Source organism: Phalacrocorax carbo, chromosome Z, assembly GCF_963921805.1.
Source record: "Phalacrocorax carbo chromosome Z, bPhaCar2.1, whole genome shotgun sequence".
In the NCBI taxonomy this organism is placed as follows: Eukaryota; Metazoa; Chordata; class Aves; order Suliformes; family Phalacrocoracidae; genus Phalacrocorax; species Phalacrocorax carbo.
Genome location: NC_087548.1, coordinates 37280880 through 37295640, shown reverse-complemented (window position 1 = coordinate 37295640; position 14761 = coordinate 37280880). Strand labels below are relative to the sequence as shown.

The window sequence follows — 14761 nt, the reverse complement described above, 5'->3', positions numbered from 1 at the left end:
GACATTCAGAGCCTCACAGCCTATACCCACCTCACTGAACACCTTTCCTGACTATAAAGAGGATGACTCCTGTTTCTGGTTGGCCTATGACACAGCCTCAAATCACTTGGTTTCATGTCAGCATTTTCATTCTTTCTCGGCTGCTTTCCAAGCTTGGCAGGAGCTTATTAACACTTCAGAAGTCTGCCTTTTAATCCTCTTGCCAACTCCTCATTAAGAAACGATCTTTTGCCAAGATGGCTTATAAAAGTCCAAACCACATGCCTGACAACAGTTAAAATATTCATGCTTTTAGTCTTACACTGCAGCAGTGAGAATCTTACAGAAGGAACTGTCTTTTTGCTCTCTATGCTGCAGAGACATACCACAATCTTGATCTGCAGCACATTTTTGCAGCGAGGGTTTGGATTAGCACATCTGCAGAAAAAGTGTAGGCTGGGCCTCTGAGTAACCCCTCTACATTACTCACTTTGCAGGTCACCTTGCAATGGAGTTATTACAATCATAAATCACATGTAAAAAACATAGGCAGGAGTATGGTTTCTATGGTTTCTGAAAACTTATGCCCCCAACTTTTGTTTTCTGTATTGTCAAATATTTTCGCAAAACTTTCTAAAGACAACCTCTTTCCTTAGTATCTAAGCTACTCTTCTCATTTCTAGATAAAGGCTAATAGATAAACGGATCACAGCAACCTAAGAAAGTGCAGTAACTGTCAACATGTCTCTTCTAATTTATTTTAAAGAATATCAGGAGGACCCATGCAACCACACTCCAGTCCAGTCACAACTGCAAAAGCTAGAACAAAACGGACCAAAGCCACCTAAAGAATAGTAAAGCTATCTTAATATTAAAAGTACAGAAATGGAAAAGCATTCACAAATAAAAGTCATCAAGTAGACTGTGCATCTGTGAAAGCATAAATGTAATTTTAAAACATTTCAGCCAACATTACTCGCAGCCTCCAACATCCTTGACTAAAAATCTGGAGAAATATCCCTTCAGAGAGCCTAAAACTTAACTATGGTAGGATTCTGAAAGCAAATTTAAGTATTAAGATGTATTCTCTCTTGGGCAAAGAGAAAGTAATGCAAAAAGCAATGTTGATTTACTGTTTGTGCCCTTTATGTTATTTTTATTACCGATTATTATTTGCAACATCCATTTCTGTCGTAACTTAACACATGTACTTGTCCTCCTATTTAAAATACTCTTCATATGCGTTTTTATGTATTGTTTTGATACATAATGTTTTTATTGATACAGTAATACTTTAGAAATTAAAAATCTGGTTTCCTAAAGCAGGCTATGACTATTGTGAACATAATTCACAATTGTTAGCATTCCTATTTCCAGTTTAACCACCTAGGAATTGACTAATTCAATTTACTTAAGAGGACTGATCACAGCTTTTTCCAAATTGTTTAGAAATTCAAACAGACATCCTTTCCCAAGATTTTCTCCTGCACAACTTACACAACAGCACAGTCCCGTCACTCTACCCAATGCTCAGCTGCTGTGGCATGCACAAAATGTTTGAGACCCCTACGTTCATTTCTCTGCACAGGATGAAGTGGAATTCACAACCTCTGCCTCTGAAAAAAAAAAAAAAAGTATCCAGCCCTCACAATGTGCTCCCAAGTATAGTGGTAGCAGAACATCCTCATTCTCCTCCACTGATGCTGCTCCACTGTACACTTTAATATATTACTGGCTGGTAATACGCCAGTATTAGGCATATGGGCAGGTGCAGATGGGACAATAGCTACATAGTCAGAGTACCTACCTGACAGGTCAGCCACCATTTCAGTCCCTACTCAAAAGAAAGGGCATCATACAGCCCTCTACAGCACAGTTCTAAAGTTTTACACTTTTTTTTCCCTGTCATTTTTTAACAGGCCTAGGTAGGACAGCAGCAATACAGACAAAAAGAGTAGGGATACAAATGGAGTGATATAAGATAATTTTGCAGTTACCAACCTGGATAACTTAAACGCAAAGTATTTCAACTTAAATGTTCAATCCAGCAAGCATACCCATTAAGGATGAGATTTTTAAAAACAGACAGGAAACAATTAGGCACTTGAGGCTCAAAGCAGTTTCCCTTCTCAGATTTGTGCAACATCTGGCTATTAATATAGCTAGTAAAACAGTCTAAAATGTTAATCACTCTCAGAGGAGTGACTTATTTAATAAGAATTTTTTTCCTAGCAGAATCAGTTAGATCAAAGAGACTAAGAAGGAGAGGTTTTGAGATTAACAGTGCATGCACTGTACATCTGTATCTCACAGAAGAAAGAAAAAAACCTATTAATGTCTTTGTGCATGATTTTTCTGTTTTCTTCAAAATAAACTGAAGTGTCACATTAGTCATTACATTCACAGTGATTGAGTCACCTAAACCCAAAGGAACTTAAGGCTTTCACATGTAATTATCTTACACTAAGATGCTTACAAAAAAAGTTCAAAGTAGAAATGCAACAAAGTATATACATCAGAGTTTGAAATTACACTGCTGTTTTAGAAAAGCATGGATCACATACTGTGCCTTTTCTCAAAGGTAAACTTTATACTTGGTCTACCCAATCCTGAACAACATACTCCTTTTATTATGCATAATGTAGGTTTGGTTTATTCCTAGAAGAACTGTACCAGCATAGCCAGGAGTGCATAAAAGACTTCTGCTCTTCAGAAATATGCAGCTATTCTGGTGTAAGCCTGTATGTATGTACACCACCACCAGCAAAACCAATTTTTCATTTGTAAAGTCTGTTCTGTTTATGACTTGTGATTTTCTTATACCAGTACAACTTCAAGTTTGCCTACATAGCTTTTTAGTATTGGAAAACTCTAGTTAATATGTTTATACTTTATCCATGTAACAAAACATAATCAGTCTTATACAGGGAGAATTACCACTTAAAGCCTAAGGCATAACTGAAATAAAAAATAAAAATAGAAAAAGCTAAGTAAGGATACATCCCCAACATTATGCAAGAATCTAAGGTCAGAAGAAATTCAGGTCTTTTAGTGATGATTCTAACTACAAGAATTCACTTCGAGTCAAGTAAACATTGTACAAGAGACATGTAGACTTGCTTTTTCTGGTTTCATAACAACTTTGAGAAAACAGCAACATGTTGATGCAGATCAGAAGTTCTCTTTTATATTCTGCTTACCCTTTAGTATTCAGAACTGAAAACAAACCTGAATGTGACCAATAAGAGGCACACTGCACCCATTCATTAACAAACCACATAAAGTCATGAACCGCTGTGATGTGTCTAAAAGCTTACAGGAAAATGACTTGTCCTCTTTCTCCTTCTGCCAAATCCAAATTTTATTTGTAGATGCTTGTGGGACCTGTTCAGAAAACTAAACGTAACCTCACATGGTTAGCTTTCCTAGACTCCTTCTACAGGATGTGGAAGAGAAGCTTCAAATGACAACTGAGGGCACCTGAAGTCAGGCTTTCATTGGGAATGACCCCCTAAAAAGTCGTCGATAACAGGGGGCAAAGGGAGCTGAGAAAAGTGGGACTCTCTAGGCTAAAATTAACTTCTGTCAATATCCCTCTTCAGCCACATCTTTAGTGGTATCAGAAGCTTAACAGCTACAAGACACATAGGTTTTACATACCTTAAACACTTCTCAGGCCACCCACAACCTTGAAAGTATTTCCTCTGTCAAACACACAGCTTATATTTTATGATTTGTCTTAAGGACACCTGCAGGAGATATTGTCTATGCCTTCCAAGAAAAAAACAAACAACCTTCAAACACAACAATTTTCTGACACTTACATCTAGATACCCAGCAGTTCATATTCTCATTAAGGTCATTCATCACTTAAAATGTTACTGGGAGAACTCAAGTGTCAAGAAAACAATGAAGGCATAGGTACAAATGACTCCCCAGTCTAGTCAAGCTGCTGCTGTTACTTCCGAGGATGGCTGGCTGATCAACGATTGAGAACTGGCCACACCGGTTTTCGTATTTTGCAACAGCCCCATTCGATGATTAGAGTAACCGACTAAATAACCTGTTGCTGTGACTCCATGGCTTACTTTATTTTTCCTCTCAATAACTTTCTCTTAGACCGACATGGATATCCTGTAGAAGTTTCAGGGGTTAACTATACAGCTATAGATGCCTTGATTTCTTGCTTTTCCTGAAACACTAATTAAGTGCTTGATCCCCTTTTTCTTCATATGCTGCTCATAGGTCGCTGCTCTCTAGTTGTGGTTCTCTCCCTCCCAGCTTCAACCACACTTTTATCCCGTCTTAAAGCAGAAAGATATAGTTCACACATTATATAGCCATGGCTGGAGGATATCTTAACTCGCAAGACTTCTACCTATGTCAGGTTTCTTATCTGGGTGAGAGTACAGTTTCTTCCCCAAGAGAATAACAAAGAAGGCTGGAGCCATGTTATGTGACACCAGGAATAGCAGCACTGGGTTGCCCAACAGGGGAAGGAAACGGGAAAAAAAAAAGTTAAAAAAAAAAAGTCTTGCTTTCAGGACTCACACAATGCCTCACATAAAAGACTTGCAAAGGGGAAGAGGAGCACTGAAGAATGAATCTGTGGCTAGACTTCAGTTTAAGCATTACTGATCAAAGGCTGTAATTAATTATCAAGGCAAAAGCTATCACTGAAATGTGTAGGTTCCAAGAGAAAGCAAAAACATGGGGTTCTTTGCTTCTCTGGTAAAAAATGGCTAAGTGTTGTAGTAGAGTTACAATTAGTTCACAATTGGAAAACGCTTTCATTTCAAGAGGAAGAAAGCTTCTACTACTTTCTAGACTTGTCACTGTAAACTCAGCTTTTGCTGCCAGAACGGAACAACTTAATTTGCATGTCAATCCCTCATTTACACTATTTTTAACATCTTCTAGACAGAAAAACACAGGCTTTTGGCTGATGCTTGAAAAGCATCAAGTCTCTTTAGAGAGGTTTCTGAGAATATAGGAAGGTAACTGAAGTGTCACAAAATGTGAAGATGAAAGCAGAATAAGGCAAAACTGGCTCACTGCATTTAACTGAAACAAAGCAAATAGAATTTTTAATGACATACAAGTCAATATTCAGGCAAGAAATCATGGGTATGTTTTTACTGAGCCTATCAACAACTTTGAGTTTGCTGCTCTTAAAAAAAAAAGTGAACACGAAGAACCACATGCATAAACAGAGAACACCATTCTAATCTTTGCAATTCTGAAAACTGCTTTCAAGTCTTCTGTCTACCAAAGCAAACAGTAAGCATCAGGACCACATTTATACCCTTGAAGAGCCTGTAAGCAGAAACAAAGGACTAGAGTGAGATATTAACCAAGACAAAACTTTCTGCTCTATTCCAGCTTGGAATGCATAGCACAGTGTAACTGTATTCTTGAAACTTTAGAATAAGTAAGTCTGTATGCACACATTTTGTGACAGATGCAGTCACAGGAATAACTGAACATGAAACAGTCACACTGCACCAGAACATATGCTGTAGTCCAGAAACAGTCTTGAACTAACTCACTTTGCTTCTAACAACCATTTGCACAGAGGTCAGAGCTGTGAGCCTTGATCTCCACAAATTTGCAGAAAGCAAGCACTCTCATTACCATCATGGGTGTGGAATATCTCCAACAACACTACTACTTTATCCTACATGAAAAAAGCAGCATTGCATTTCTGCATAACCAAGTGCACCAATTTTGAGAGACCAATGATTTTTGTAGCAAGACAGAAGCTCAAAAGTACACAAAAAAAAAAATCCAAAGACTTCAGTTTACAGTCTGAAGCACTATAAGAAAAAAGCAGTTCCCACGATGCACAGTGCAGCAAACTGATTTTCATTTTACAGATTTGAATAAGCAATAATGGACAACTATCTGGCAAGTCACATGGGAAGCAATTTAATAACTATGACTGTGATCCCCACAAACTATTTTAGAGGTCACCTACACTAAGATCTGCAGGATCTTGAATATTATTCAAGAAAGCTGCATGCTGAAGGAGGGTAATCCATGCCTTGGGAAAAACAGCAAGCACAGGAAAAAACAAGTTCTACCAGATAGATTTCTATACTGCAAGCTACCTTTAAACAAAAAGATGCCAGACTTAGAGTTTACAGGTGCTTTTTGTTGCTATTTCAGTCAGAAGGCCAAGTCAGTCAGAAAAGGAGACACTGCTACATGAAACCAGTAAGAAGACCACCAAACACACTAATCTTTACACATACTACTCTATGCCTATGGCTTCTATTGAAATTTATCTGAAAGCTTAACAAATAAGACATCTGATCTTACATGACAGTCAAAAGACTACCTTACCTTCTTCTTACAACTCTGGCAATATACCTTTCCTACCTCATCCTACCAAGACTTTTTTCTTATTTTTAAGCAAACCCAGACACATGCATCAAGGCCAACACTGGAACTCAATTGCCCTTAAAGCATATTGCGGTTGAATTTCAAACTCACTTCTCCACTGGCCAAAGGCAGACCTAAGAAAGAACCAAGCTTAAAATATACCATTTCAAGCACTGCATTTCAACAATATGTAGCACTGGTACTCCAAATTAGAATTAATGTATTTTGAGTCAGAAGGATGTTATCCATATCACCATTTGGATATCCCAACTCTGCTTGAGTTAGATGGTTCTCATTCAACAAAATACAAATGCTGATGGGAAAGAAACTCCCCTTGCACTCTTTAAACAAGAAAACAAACACGTAAGACATGGTCCAAGAAAATCTCATTACATTTACTTTGTCCTATAGAGAGCCCAACCTTAACCTAAGAAGCATCAGCCAAATGTAACATTAAACTTATCTGTAAGTACTTAAAAACGTACCCATCTTCATTTATAAACTTTTTTTAAAAAAAATCCAATTTTTGAGATTTTACCAGTACTATCTGTCTGTGTGTGCCAGTAACCACTTTAACATGGAAAACAGAAATCAAATAGGCAAGCCAAAATTTACATTTCTGTTTTTTACTGAACTCTTTTTTTAAAAAAAACAAAATATGCAGAACTAACCTCTAAGTTTTATAACATCTTAATGATACATTCAGCTTCCAAACCACAGCATGCCTATTAGTAAAGGTGCCTTTATCACCGCGCGGCGGGGCGCGGTGGGGCGGGGCGGGGCGGGGCGGGGCGCGACGACCCCTGTATTTCAAGCATCCCTCTAACAGGCACCACACCGGTGTTCAGGATCTCCGTTTCAGCTCCGACCGGAGAAGGCCGCCGCCCAGAAGTCTGAACACTTCGCTGCAGGCAGGACGCACCAGGCAACCGGGAGCTTCACTGCCGCCCGAGCACGGCCCGGGACCTCGCCTCGCCTCCATACCTCGCAAGGGTTAAATCCGCTGACGCAGGAGCCTAGGGGAGGAGCCGGAGCATGGAAAGGTAGAGAAAAATGGAGAGAGAAAAAAAAAAAGGGAGGGAGCTGCCCGGGGACTCACCTGCAGCGCCTGCCACCTGTGCCGGCCGCACCCTCCCCCCCACCCCGTCAGGCCGAGTGCCGCCCGGAGAGCCGAGCGCTCTCCAAGGGACGGCCGCGGCGGAGGGCAGCGGGGAATTTAACAATAGTCATGATAATAATTAAAATGTAAAAACCCAGAAAGCGCCTCTGCCCCGCCGCGGCGCGGGTAAGCGCTAGCCCCAGCGCGGAAGCTCTGCCGGGACCGCGCAGGGAGGGAGGGAAGGAAGGAAAAAGGAGAAAAAGAAGCCCTTCCCAGGGAGCGACTTGGCGCGAGGGGAACCACCCTGAGCTCCTTCCCTCTCCAGCCGCACGAGAGAAGCTCCCTCCGGAGGTGGAAGAGATGGAAGGGCCGGGGGAGCGCGGGTCCCCCCGCCGGAGTGCCGGCGTCCTGCCGCACCCCGTGGAGCGGGTGGTGGGTGGCTGGGTCCAGCGCCCGCTTCCCGCCTGTCAGGCCCCCTTCCTCCCGCGGCCGCTTACCTGTCGCCGGCTCGCCCGTCGACAGTCGCCACCGGACGCCCCTTGCCCGCCCCGAGGGTCGCGGCGCTCCCGGCCCGGAGCTTCTCCTCGCGCCAGACGCCTCCTCAGGAGCCGCCGGACCCCCCGCCGCTCCTGTCTAGGGAGGAAGCGGCCACCATGTTACTTTCTCCCCTGCAAACGCCTACAGGCGGGTCCAGGGCCCGCCCCGAAAGGAGGCGGTGGCGGCGGCCGGGTCTGGGACCGCAGTCGCTGCAGCGGCCAGGGGGCGCAGGCGGCCGTCGGGCTGCGTCCGGGTGGGCGCGGCCGCGTCGGCCTGCGGCCCAGGCGCCAGCGTGCCCGCCTAGGCCCAGCGGCGGGGAGGCGGAGGGGGGGGGGAGGGGAGGCTGCACTGGGAGGCCCGCTAGGCAGGCGGCGGCGGGGGTTAAGGGTCTGCAGGGTGCTGTCCGCGGCGGGCGCTGGCCTGTGGTGCTGGGGCTTCTGTGAGGTGTTGGTCTGTTCCTGGGGGGGGGGGGGAGCGGAAACCTCAGAAAGGGACCTCGGCAGGTCTGTCAGCTGTCTGCCCAGACAAGGCTGCTCACTTAGCAGGGGATGCTCGGTACCTGAGTAGTGCTTGGTGCATTTTCTGTAAGATGGGAAGCTGTAGCATTATAGACAGGTTCAGAGGGGCATGCCTTGTCCCTGGAGAGCCTGGGAGTGCATGTCATTGAAGTTGTAAGGGAGCAGTTGTGTCAGCTGAATGTCTCTAACTCCGCAGGGCCTGATGGCATTCATCCCAGAGTACTGAAGGAGCTAGCAGGTGTTACAGCAGGACCCCTCCTAACCATCTACCACAGGTTTTGAGACTGGGGAGGCTGGAAACACTAGAAGCATGCCCCAGGAAGGAAAGAGAAGTGGTCTTCTGACATTGCAGCTTATAGAAGCTTATATGTGCTCCTTTGGAAACCTTTGCTACATTTCCTGCTGGCAATGCTTTCTCTTCCAGGACTTAAGTGAGCATCCCTTCACAGGCTTGTTATCATTGTGCTCTGGGTTGTGGCCACTCAGATCTTGAAAACATCCAGGCTCAGAGATCTCGCCTCCTTTCTGGGCAACCCACTCCAGTGCTTAATGATTGTCACAGGGATTTTGGTTTTGATTCCTTATATCTAGTTTCACATGTCACTGTCTCACCCTCCCACCAGGTGGTGCTCGGAAGAGCCTGACCCTGTCCCCTTGATGCCTTCCCCACAGGCACCAGGGCATGTTGTGAGGTACCCTAATGGCTTCTCTGCTCCATGGTGAACTGGCCCCAAAGACCCTTCTTGCCTCCCCTGAGCCCCTCTGGTTTTTTGACCTCCTTCCTGTCTAGGACCCCAAATGGGGCATAGTGCCTGGATAAGGCCTGATATGTGTTGAGAGGGGGATCACCCTTGTGCCCTCTGGCCAGGGGAGAAGGATAGGTGAAAATTCATAACAGCGAGCCAAGTGTTCTTTGCCCTGGAGGAGGAAGCAGGGGAGCCCAAAGGGCTGGCTAGCAGTGCTGGGCATGGGCAGAGCCTGTGGGACTTGTCCTGCAGCCTCCAAGGGAGGCATGAACTGTTATCCCATGAACCCCCTGTGCCATATGTGCCTAGAGACATCTGCCATGGTCAGAGCAACCTGATGGGGCCCAGGAAAGACATGGTTGAGGCCTCAGTGGCTGGCATGAGGCCAAGCACAAGGCAAAAGATGGGGGGGATGGAGTGGGCAGTGGTATTACAGTAACCCCATACACATGTGCTGGGGCCCCAGTGCTGCTGGGGGACTGCTGTAGATGAGGATGGCCCATGTGATGTCCCCAAGCAATGGACAGTGACATCCCTGAGTGATGGGCTCTGATGTCACCAAGGGATGAGCTGTAATGACTATGATGTTCACTGACCAACAGACTGACCACAGGTCCCTCGGTGCTTATATCTGCATGCTAAGTCTCACCCAGCCAGCTTGTACCTGCACTCCAGCTGAGCAAGCTTGTGAGGTTTGGAGTCTTGAGTGAAGCCTTTGGTGCTGGCATCATGCTTGGGGCTTTGTTGGACAGGTCTTAGTGCCAAACCCCAGAGCCATCGAAGGATTTTTTCCTGGCCCTACCAGGTTCAGGCAGCCGGGGCACCCGGGAGGTATGCTTGCAGCAGCAGAGGTGAGCTGTGCAGGGATACCTCACCATGGGAAGCTGGGAGGGCTTCCTTCATGAAGGACCTGGGCATTTCTTGCACCCTTCCCTGGGCTGGTCAATGACTGTGGGCTCTCTTCTTTTTCTAGTGCAACACCTGCTGCTGCAGATAATGGCTCAACATCTCAAGATCCCCCAAGCCCACTGCAGCATGTGGAGAACACAGCCATGGAGCTGGAAAACCGCTGTCCAATATGCTTGGACAGATGGGAGGACACCAGCTATGTGACACCATGCCTCCACCAATTCTGCTATCTGTGCATCCTGCAGTGGGCTGAGACGAAGCCAGAGTGCCCCCTCTGCAAGAGCATTATCCTCTCCATAATGCACTGGGTGCAGGCAGATGACAACTTTGATGAGGATGTCATCACACCACCTGCAGAACCATCAGCAGTCAGATGCCAGGCAGGAGGAGTTCCTGACGGTCCAGCTACCCAAAGCCTCCATCGCCCTGCAGCAGCACCATCACAGCCTACAGGGCTGCTGCCCAGCCCTCCTGAGGGTGACCTCCAGCCCAGTACCTGGGCATACCTTTTTGGGAACCACCCAGGTCTCCTCCAGCCTATTCTGACTTGGATGCATCAGGAGCTGGGACTGATCTTTGAGAACCAGCATTCACGGACAGCCACAGTGGAGGGCCTCATCGTGTCTCTCCTGATTCTCTTTGGGCTGGATGAAGATCTACTGGTCCAGCTGCTGCAGTCCTCCCTCCAAACACACACGGCGACATTTGTGCACCAGCTTATTGATGTTGCTGTGCAGCAGTGCAGTGGGGAGGCCCGCCGTTTGCTGGTCCTGGAGGTCGCCCAGGCTGCCGGGGGGCAGGACAGAAGCCCCATGGCTTCCACTAGCTCTACTGCCTCCCAAGAAGGGTCTTCCACACCTGGCCTGGCTGCCCCCATCAGCCCTGAAGGAACCAATGATTTCAACCTCCCCAGAACTGCAGCAGCTGCCCATAATGAGAATCCTGGCAGCCATCTCTCTGCCCCCATTCCTATTGCCAGGGAGCAAGAGGAGCCCGAGGAGGGCGCGGCAGGTCCATCTCCTGTCAGCCGGGGCACTGAACGCTCCCCTGGGGAGCCACGGCGATGCCTGAAGAGGAGGGCAGGTAGCCCTGAAGCCTCTTCTCCAGCCAAGAAGAGGCCACCCCGCTGGCAAGACTAGAATAAAGGCCCAGGTGTTGGTGAAACCAGGACTGTGTCAGCAGCTGGGACATGCACTGGCTCTCAAGGGCTCCTGGTCCTCTTAAGTCTAATTATCAGGCAGTAAAAGAAAATGAAGGCCTGAAAACTACAGGAAAAAGTATTGGTGTTACTCACAGGTGGCATGGCTATCCCTACCCCTGCTGCTTTCTTCACCTTTTCCTGGGGCTGTTCCCACTGTTTCCTTTCATTGTGTGTAGCAGAGCACCATGGGGCTTTCTCACTCTGATCTTGCACAGCCTTGTTGCCCTGCTTTGACTATCCTGGGGCTGAACATGTACTCTCAGGGTGGCCATCTCCTCAGAGCTCAGTGCCATGGGTCTTGGCCTTCTGCTTTTGTGGGGCCCCTTTCTCTTGAGCAAAGTACCATGGCACCTGGCGCTGTGCTTTTGCAGGGGCACTTTCCCATGATTTGAGTGCCATGGGGTCTGACCCTACAGACCTGAAGAGCCTCTTTTTGCTTGCTGATCAGAGTGCTGTTGAGTTGGGTTGTCCAGTCTTGCAGGGCCCTCTTTTCCCTCATAAATAAAGACTGTGTCTTCCTTTCTCACTGAACATTTCTATTGCTTCATGGCAGCTCTGACAATCACCAGATGTTCCACTAATCCCATTTAATTCACTTACCCGGTGGGAAACTCAAGGGATGTTTTAATTGATTCATTTTTTTCTGAATTTGTAAGTTGAATAAAATACCCCAAAAAGTCACTGAGCACCACAACTGTCACAGACAGTGAGTGACCATCCTTTTGGTAGTAGCGAGTCATACATTGCTCCTGCCATCATTAAATTCCACCTACCCAAGGAATAGAACAAGGCCAAGAGAAAGGCAGCTATGTCTTTTTGTACCTTTCTGGCCCAGAGGCATCCTTCCACCTAAAATAGTAGGGGTTTTTTCTGGAATATCATGAGTTACTTGATCCAACCTGCAATTATTATCTTTTAACAGGAACAGATAATCTAAGCATCATTTTTTTGTGTTCAAAAATAATACTCTGTAGCATGCATGTGCCAGGTAGTTTGTGACTGATACTGAAAACCTATAACTTAAGTATTTTACATTATAGCAAATTGGTCTGTTTAATTTTAATCTTGGCAGCAAAAAAAAAACCAACCCTATTCAGGGTGGGTTCAGATAGATTTCAAGAATTGTCTTGACTTCAATTTGTTACCAATTGTCAAATCTACAGCTCCAGGAAGGCCTGATTCTTTAGCCTCATGGGAGCAAATAATTTCTTCACTTTGGGTGCCTCTGACATGTGTAGGTGAGGATTTATACAGATTGAGTTTGTAATAAGCTTACTCAGATCCTTGGGAATAAAAATATAGTCCCTTTACAGATCCCTGGCTGAGCACTTGATAATTTCTTCAAAACTGCTGGAAGATTTCATTCCTTAATCCTGTAGTTGCTTCTACAGTCATATGAATTATGGGCATGACATCAGAGACCACTTCATCTTCTCTGACTCTTGGAATTGACATATGGAATAGCAATTTTGTCCAGAAAGCAGATAATAAAAATGAACAAAGGGATGGTTACCTGCTGGCTCAAGGAGTTCTGCTAATCACGATCTGTTAAAAAATTATTGAAGTAATACTGTCACTAGTATGTGGAAGATCCTCATCATTCCTTACTTTTGAATAGCTGTGTAACATAGAAAGCTCTGAGTCCAAGTGTTTCATCTTATTGTACAGCTGGTTATGATTTCAGTTTATTCTCTCAGACTGTATGATATGAAGTGGAAACTGAAGATTCACAAGCTCTTTCTGGCTTTAATAATTTAATCAGTGACAGAATAAACATATGCTCATTGTTATACATAGCTTCAGCTTAAAACATGTATCTGATTCACTTTAATTAAAAAAGTAGCTGTAATTAACAACTTTATTTCAGCAAACCCATCTACCTGAAAATCACCATTTTGTCTGTCAGTGTCAGAATTTCAATCCAGACTTGTATGTTTTGTCACCGTGTTGCAAGATCAAAACCTAAATTCTTGCTGGAAAGGTCTTCATAAATACCAGCAGGGGAGCCAAAGGATCCCTTTTTTATACAGACTTCTTTAGTGAATTAACATATGCTGCTTAAAATACTGGCCTAAATTCAGGAATACTTTGAAATTATTCATTTAAAAATCAGGTTATCTCAATCTTCTCTGCATGAAACATGGCAGGATTTTTTGAACTATATCTTCCTAAGGCTTTCTCTGTTTACTTTTCTGGAAACACTATGTTCCCTTTCCCTTTAAAAGCTTTCTGTTACAGTCTCTCTGTCTCCAGCTTAGAAGATAATGGGTCTTAAAATTGTTTTCAAAATACTTAGGATTCCCTCGACTATTCTTATATGAGTTCTCAGCAGCTGAAAAAGAGAGGTTACTCCTCAAAAAAAAAAAGGATTGAGCATGGTACCTCTTAGTTTTGGCAACTCATAAAAAATGGGGTTTTAAGTAAGCACAAAGTTCTCCCAATGTCTGTTTCTGCTAGGAGTCTCTGTTGTCTGGACTTTGCTGTTAGCTTTTGCTTTGTGTTTTGTTTTTTTTTTTTAAGATTCCTGGGTTTGCTGTTAACAATAGCCACTTCCCTCTACTCAGCTGAATGTTCCCTATACTGCTGCGTGTCAGACCCGACCAGCCAGTGTGCAGGAGCGAAAACGCACAAAAGAGTTGTTTTGTAAGTACATTCGGGTTTGTGATTTATGTGACTTTTGATCTACCTATAATTGCTGAGATAATTGATCCTATCCTGACAGGAATATCTCTTAACATAAATTTTGTTTTAAAGTTTGGGTCAGTTTATGCTGGCTCACTCTGTCCCTCGCCTGTCGAACCTGTGGGTACTTATCTAGGTCTTATTGGCTGTGTAACATAACCCAATTTTTAATTTCCTTTCCAAGAAAACTCATTTCTTGTAACCAGTTCAGTACCATAGACCCTGAAATTCTCACTATCTTAAATCTTCACTGTTTTTGTAATACTTGTCATCATGGATTACTATTTTTGTTCCATTTAGACTTTTGCAATACAATAATGACAGCAAAGTGACTGTGAACTTGATTTGGTTTCTGGTGTGTAACTTACATAAAATAACATTCAAGGTAAGGAGAATATCATAGTGATTCATATAAAAGAGGAGATATTGATAGTCTGGGGCAGAAATGATTAGCAGTCCATGGGGAATACTGCGTTATCAAGATATCTATAAGTATTTTGTACTGAAAAGAGCAGTGTTAAAGAAAATACATATACAGTTTAGTTTAGAGATGCTATGATTTCAGCTGAACATATTGAAAATACCTGGAGAGGTTGTTTTACAGAGACACTAAAAGATTGTAACTTGCTTAGTTTATCAAATGATCTGGATTGACTTGATTAGAATAAATAAGTACCTTCAGAAAGAGTAAACAGGAGTTTTAATT

General features: G+C 44.2%; 1 protein-coding gene across 5 annotated transcripts in view; it reads right to left on the bottom strand.

The window, feature by feature from the left end:
- The window catches only part of DENND4C (DENN domain containing 4C), a 390193-nt gene that overhangs the window by 68944 nt on the left and 306488 nt on the right, over nt 1–14761 (bottom strand). For 3 of the 5 annotated variants that reach the window (XM_064437872.1, XM_064437868.1, XM_064437870.1), the window contains exon 1: nt 7960–8151. The exons of 1 other annotated variant lie outside the window; for it this stretch is intronic. The gene's annotated coding sequence lies outside the window, so the exon portion shown is untranslated. Of the gene's footprint in view, nt 1–7034; nt 7380–7959; nt 8152–14761 lie in introns of those variants that run through there. One more of the 5 variants, XM_064437869.1, reaches the window with a different exon arrangement.